The sequence below is a fragment of the Nelumbo lutea genome, chromosome 6 (genome assembly GCF_056320005.1).
Source record: "Nelumbo lutea isolate HS-2025 chromosome 6, American lotus-T2T, whole genome shotgun sequence".
Taxonomy (NCBI): Eukaryota; Viridiplantae; Streptophyta; class Magnoliopsida; order Proteales; family Nelumbonaceae; genus Nelumbo; species Nelumbo lutea.
The window spans coordinates 1,345,711-1,352,748 of NC_142689.1; the positions used below are offsets into that span (position 1 = coordinate 1,345,711).

General features: G+C 37.3%; 1 long non-coding RNA gene across 1 annotated transcript; it reads left to right on the forward strand.

Moving 5' to 3' along the window:
- The first annotated feature begins 3,302 nt into the window (after positions 1–3,302).
- LOC148846740 (uncharacterized) lies at positions 3,303–6,568 on the forward strand. Its single transcript, XR_016100391.1, has 4 exons — positions 3,303–3,442; positions 3,565–3,807; positions 5,949–6,092; positions 6,184–6,568. It is a non-coding gene; the product is annotated as an uncharacterized LOC148846740 (long non-coding RNA).
- Positions 6,569–7,038: the final 470 nt, after the last annotated feature.

Here is a 7,038-nt window from a genome sequence, read left to right on the forward strand (position 1 = left end):
AAAACTTCTCAAGCTCCCGACATACCAGACTGTACCAACTACATGTAGACAAACTCAATTGATCCGGTGGGATGTCAGCTCGGATGAAGACTCAGAGGATGAACTTGCTGAGAAAACTCTTAGAAGCACCGGAGCAAGCAATGCATCGCCAAGGGAAGTCATACTCACAGGTGAAAGAGCAAGAACCCGTCGAGGGAGGTGAATCATCTAAAAGGAAGCACTCCGAGTCAACCCAGAACCCAACTTGAAAGAAGAAGAGAGGAAGTCGACCCTCAAACCTCATGCAAAGTGGAGCTATTGAATCAACACAAATCCAGGACTCAGAGATGAGAATAGATAGCTGCGTCATAATTAATGCCCAATAGAAGAAAAGCAAAGGTATGCCTCCTCGTTACAAAGTGTCAATGATGGACTTCTCGGCTGGATATGATTATTGTGGAGAGAAGCTTCTTGAAAAAGAAAAAAGGATTGGATCTGGAAGGAAAAGAATCAAGCTATGGATCCTATATAAGGAGCTGGATAGCAGCCCTCAAGAATAATAATTCTCCAATAGGTGAACCAACAAAAAGCTATACCAATCCAAGAGAGCCCCACTTGAAGCAAACGTCAACTGCTCTCGAACCTCGAACCTCTTAGAGGATGCCACGTGGATAGAAAATTGGGACTCTGCCTCTAACAAGCAACATCATCAAGCAACAACCATCCCTACTGTATTGATTAAGGTACTCGACACCTTTTATGCACTACTATTGTCTATTTTGCTCATATTAAAAATTCATTATTTTATTTTGTATTATCTTGCCTTTCATTATATCCTTTTATACTATAACATGAAACTTTTGGCATGGAATATGGGGGGGGGGGGGGGAGGAGGGAAGAAAGGCTCGAAGAACCTTGAGAAACTGGTGCTCTACTTGGAACTCAGACATAATCTTTCTTTCTAAAACCAAACTAAATGAGCAGGATCCGAAACTCTCTGAAAAAAACACCATTATCACAATTTCAAAATCATTGGAGCTAGAGGATTAAGTGGTGGCCTTCTATGTGGATGGAAGGATGGGCTTTTAATCAAAATTATTGACTCCTCCCTGAGACACATAGAGCTGAGAGTTGAATCAAATCCTTAGTACCTAAGCTGGACTATCCTACTCCTCTATGGCCAACCTAGTAGAGGTGACAGAGAAGCTTACTGGAACTCCCTAATCTCATAAAAAAACTATCTCCTAAACACTCCCTAACTAGTGATTGGGGATTTTAATGACATCACTTCCAGCTCGGATTATGAGGGCTCAAGTAGTCGGATCCACATCTCACAACCTTTGTAGAGCTTTGTGGACCACTTTGGTCTCCTTGATCTAGGCTGCTCTGGTCCTTACTTCACATGGACCAATAACCAATCGGGAAAAAGACGAGTCTGAGAAAGGTTAGATAAGGCTTATGCTAGCACATAGTGGCTGGACTGGTTTCATGAAGCAAAACTCCAAATCCTACTTGCAGTAAACTTAGACCACAACCCTCACATACTCAACACCTTGGCCCTAAAGCACAATGAGAAAAAACCCTTTCATTTCCTACCAATGTGGATAGAACATGAGGAGTGCAGTGAAATTATCCAAAAACAATGGAAAGGAAATGTGAGAGAATCGAGGGCCTACAGAATAACAGTAAAATTAAGAGCAATAAAAAAAGAGCTAAATCAATGGAACAAAATGGTCTTTGGAAATATCACAAGTACATTGAAAAAGATGGAAGCCAACATTTTGGAGGAAAGCCAACAACCAGGAAGCAAGTACGAGGAACTGGAAGCCCAGTACAACAATAGGTTGAAATATGAAGAGCAACTCTGGATGTTAAAATCAAGAGAGCTCTGGCTAAAAGAAGGGGATAGGAACATCAATTTCTTCTATAAAAAAACAAACTTCAGACAAAGATGGAATGGTCTGGAATGGATTCAAAATAAGCAAGGAGAATGAATCTCAGGCCCTCATAGGATTGCAGATTCCCTTAAAAACCAAACTCTTGATATAAGTGGAGTTAATGAAGACTTTACCCAAACTTGGCTTGATGGGCTTCTTTTCAAGGAAATTTCAGAAGAAGACAAAAGCTTCCTCACCACCATACCCCCAAAAGAAGTCAAATCTGCACTCTTTCAAATGAACCCTCACAAAGCTTCGGGGCCGGATGGCTTCATGGTCTTTTTTTTTTCAACACTATTGGAATATAGTAGGGGATGACATCACTACAATGGTGCAGAACTTCTTCTATAGTAGAAGGCTGCTAAAGCAAATAAATCATACCCTTCTTGTTTTTATCCCCAAAAGAGCTGGCCCAGAAGTAGCACAACACAATCTACAAAATCATTGCGAAAGTGATGACAAATAAAATGAAGCCCATCCTAAAATACCTAATCCAAGAAAAACAAGTTGTTTTTATTGAGGACTGAAACATAGTGGACAACATCATCTTAACTAAGGAAATCATCCACAAGCTGAATACCCAAAAGGGCAAAAGGAAATGGGCTGCTCTAAAAATTGACATGACTAAGGCCTTCGATAGAATGGGTTGGCGCTTCCTAATACATGCAATGAGAAAAATGGGGTTCCTCGAAGAGTGGTGTGAAATGACATGGCAATGTATCTCTACAACTGCTTTTTTCATCAAAATCAATGGAAGATCCTTTGAACATGGCAATGTATCTCACCATATCTATTTATTTTAAGAATGCAAGTTCTATCGGCTCTGCTCCTCAAAGAAGAATCGGATGGGAATATCCAAGGCATTCAGATTGCAAAAAACATGCCTCCAATCACCCACCTTCTCTTTGTGGATAACTGCCTCATTCCCAGTAAAACCACTCCAGAATCTCTTCTAAACATAAAAAGCACCCTCATCACCTTTGAAAGAATGTCAAGACAGCTCTCCAACAACGGAAACTCTAAAATCATATTTAGCAAAAACACCCACAGATTCCACCAAAAACTGTTAAGTAGACTAATGAACATGAAAATTATATCCTTCCACTCAAGATACCTAGGAGCAAGGTTGACGGTAGGGAAAAACGAGACAGTAGCCCACACCCACAGAGAAGTTGTGGACAAGGTAAACAAGAGATTGGCAATCTGGCAAGCCAAACTCCTATCCCAACACTACAAGCAAATTGGGCAATGCCAGCGGTATTTGAGATCGCCGGTTCAGGTGTGCGTAAGGTGGCAGTCTTTCAGGACCCACCGATAAGAGTTTGAAATAATGAAGTTTTTGGGGGTAAATCGGGTCTAACCGGTTAATTGGAATTCCGGTTTAATTATTTAAGAAACATATTGGAGAAAGTTTTTTTTTTTTTATTTTTTTTTACTGTTTCACTCTTTCTTCATTTCGAAGAGATTTGCCGGCTGCCGCCCCAACTTGCAGCTGATGCATATTGCCATTGTCGGATCCACTAGAGGTGCTCTCTCTCTCTCTCTCTCTCTCTCTCTCTCTCTCAAGTTGCAGCCCTAGTCATCGTTTGTGCAACTCCAGCCCTAAATTTGAACCCCGTTAATCCCTAACATGTAACGATGTCGCAAGGGGCAAGGTTTCCAGCAATTAGATCGTGCAAATATGTGCTTGGAGTTGTTGTACCTTCGTGGGTAATTTTCTTTGATGGTAGCCATCTCTGTCAATCCTCTCGATGTTCCTATTGTCGGTGATGGCGCAGTAGCGTGTGGGGTAGCATTGGATGCCATGTTATGGGGACTTCGCATTGGGCTCATCGAGATAGAGGATTTCTTGTCCCAGACTTCTCCAAAATCCACCAAGTAATTCATGGTGGTATGTGTTGGGTCCATATTACTTCTTTATGCATTTTATGGTTCAATTGTTTCTTTTTTTTATTTGTGTTTCACCTTTCTTTGAGTGAGTTGTTATAACATCTATTAATCGCTGATCGAGATTTTGATTCTAAATGATAAATGGTAGCCAATAGCTAGCCAGCCAAAACTTTAACCTGCAATGGCTGAGTTTTTAATTTTATTATTTAAATATTTAGTTTTCTAGCATTGGATTTATGTTCCATTTTCCTTCATCACCTCCCCCAAATCCACTACCTATAGATTTTCTCCAAACACCAGCACCTGTACTGTTAATTTGCCCTGGTCCCCTCTAAATTCTCCACCTATTTAGCAGTGATTTCTTGAATTGGACATGCTATCCTGTTTTCATTCATCTTTTTTCCTCCCTTTTGGTTAAAATCTTTTTATTATAAGTTTGATATTTGTTATTTTGGGAACTTACCTTATAATGGGGTAGCTAACCTAGTGTTAGACCCAAGCTTCTATCCATTTGAAGGTAAAGTGTTTTCAAGGTTATCAAAGAAGGCATTGAGTGGAGAGATGGACTTCACCAAGATTGCAATTTATTAATGGACTTTAGTGTGTTCAATGCAATACCTAGCCAAAATTTAAAGTATTCCCAATTGGCAGCTACAGGAAAGTCCACTAAACTGAATTTGATTTATATTGATGAAGCTTTCTTTTAGTATTACTTTGTTTTGTGATAGTTACTTATATAATTATTAATCATTTGATTGAGTTGTTAATTATCTTACATTGTTTGATAAGTGTGTGCTAATTCATGATTTGTAGGTATCTAAATGTTAGGTTGTTTAGTTATTGGTAGCTAACTATGACTGTTTTGTTTTCCTAGTTATTAGTTAAAATTTCTCTCACATTTAATTTCAGCCTTAGAGAGTATTTTTTTAAGGTTGTATCTTAGTTTGTTCTTTAAGTTGTTCAGTTGAGGTTTTCATTATTTGCTTTCTTAGTTGATATGTGTTTGCAGTATAACTGTCATTCTCTTAGTTTTGATGTCAATCTCTTTTTCTGTCGTTATCTTCTTCACTAGAATTATTGTTATTCTTTGTTAAGTTCATCTTCATTTATTATTATGGACAATCTAAGTTTGAGTATAAGCAGTCTTGGCATACAACATAGACCATCTCTTTCGTTCTTTCACTCAGACTCAAAGATAAACTTGTTTGATTAGTTGTCATGTTTAAATGGGGGAGGGGTAATGTATTCTAAACTCCATGTATAATTTACCAATAGAAACCCATTGAGTTGTAAAAGTACTCTGTTTTGGGTTAAACTTTACATTTGCCACATGATAGGTTTGCTCCTTCTCCTGTGAAATATAATATGCTTGATTGGGATAAGGTAGTGATTTTGAGCCATGATTTCAAAAAACTGCCAGCATGCGTATCCTTAAGTTGGTGATGTTGTCAAAAATGCTTGCTGAAGCCCAAAAAAGGAAAGATAAGATGGAGGTAGCAGTTGATTAGAGCAGCAGTTTTGAACTAGACACAATATTTGACATGGTTTAGATTTCAATTAACAAGCAAATAGGGTCTTGCTGGTCAGACAAAAATTTCAGATATAAAGTGAACCCATCAGAGATGTAACCTTTTTTTGTTTTTTTGGTAGAAATTAGAGGTGTAAACAAGCACATTGAGAGGGAGATAAGCACTTATCTGAGTAGTTTAGACATAAATGGCAATATTTTAGACTAAACACCATTCTCTCTCTTTTCTGCCTATTGCCTTTATATTTATGTGCATCTAGCCATCTGGAATGTAGATCAGGAAATGAATGGTTTTGTGCAAGTTAGTTAACTTATTATTATGATATTTACATCTTGATGATGCATTTGCTATTTATTTTGGTTTGCTGGTGTACATGCTTGTTATACAAGGGTATTCCCTTCTAATGAAGTGGATAACCCCAAGATTGTTGCATGGTTAGAAGGTGGAAGGTATTTTATGAGATCTATATTTACCTTCTTACATATATATATATATATATATATATATATATATATATATATTTTTTTTTTTTTCCAATCTATCTGCTAGAAGGTAAGGTTTAAGCTTAAGGTTTGAAAGTGTTTGGTTCAGTTAGTTTTTTGTTGCTTTGCAGGTGTGGGTTATGGGTTCTATTAAAATCTCTATCTATTAGGCTAGAAAATGGAGAAAGCCACATAGAGTTTACAACAATTTTTTGATTTCACTCAACTTTTTCATATGCCAAGAGTGCCACAAACATTTCTAAGACATATTCAATGTGAGGGCACCTAAGTTACTTCTAATTGGTTATCTTCACATTCTGTAGATTCTCTTAATACCTTCTCACTAGGATTTTATTTTCTTTGAAGTGTTCCTTATCCTTTCAACAAGACATATGGGATACACACAACAAAGTAAATGAAAGGCTAAAAGAAGAGGAGTCTTTGGGGACTGGTGACCCAAAATTCCTGAAGATGCTATGGCCACCAATGCATCTCGCCTATATTGTTACCGTTCCCTACAAGAGAAGTGAGGGCACAAGTTAAGTTGAATGAGATTTGATGAGGCGTTCAAGCTCTTTAGTATCTTGTATTCCTCTTTATAGCATGTGCTCCTCAACAAAATTATAGTCAATCCTAATTTAGTTGGATCTTACTAAACCTAGTATATTTTATATGAGTTGTCCATACATGTAAGCTATTTCCTCTGATGTTTGCTCTAATGATATAATTGGTGATTAAGGTATTTGTTTTATGAGAAGGAAAAAGTAGAGACTATAGAAAAAGTGTGTGAAATAGTAAAGAAACAATTGGCATTATTAACTGACTCATCAATCACTGGCGAATCAATGCCTTCTTATCTTAGAGCTGATTCTCTTGGCACAATAGCCAACAACTTTGCATGAGCTTTCTAGATTATTTCCTTAATCTTTCTTTCCCCCGTTTTTCTACCATAGAGCTATCGATGTTTACCATTGTGGCTGTCCATTTAGTTTCCCTAGGTATCCACAGTCCATTTTACATTCACTATTTCGATGGTTTGAAACATTGAGTTAAATATTGGAGGATAAATTTGTTGATGTCAAAATCAATTTTATGATAATATTAAGAAGACAAATATATATATATATATATATATATATATATTTATTTAAAAAAAAAAATAGTTAACCTATGTCAGCGGTCGTTACTGCCGCCATAGGCAAACTTTTTAAAATAACATGG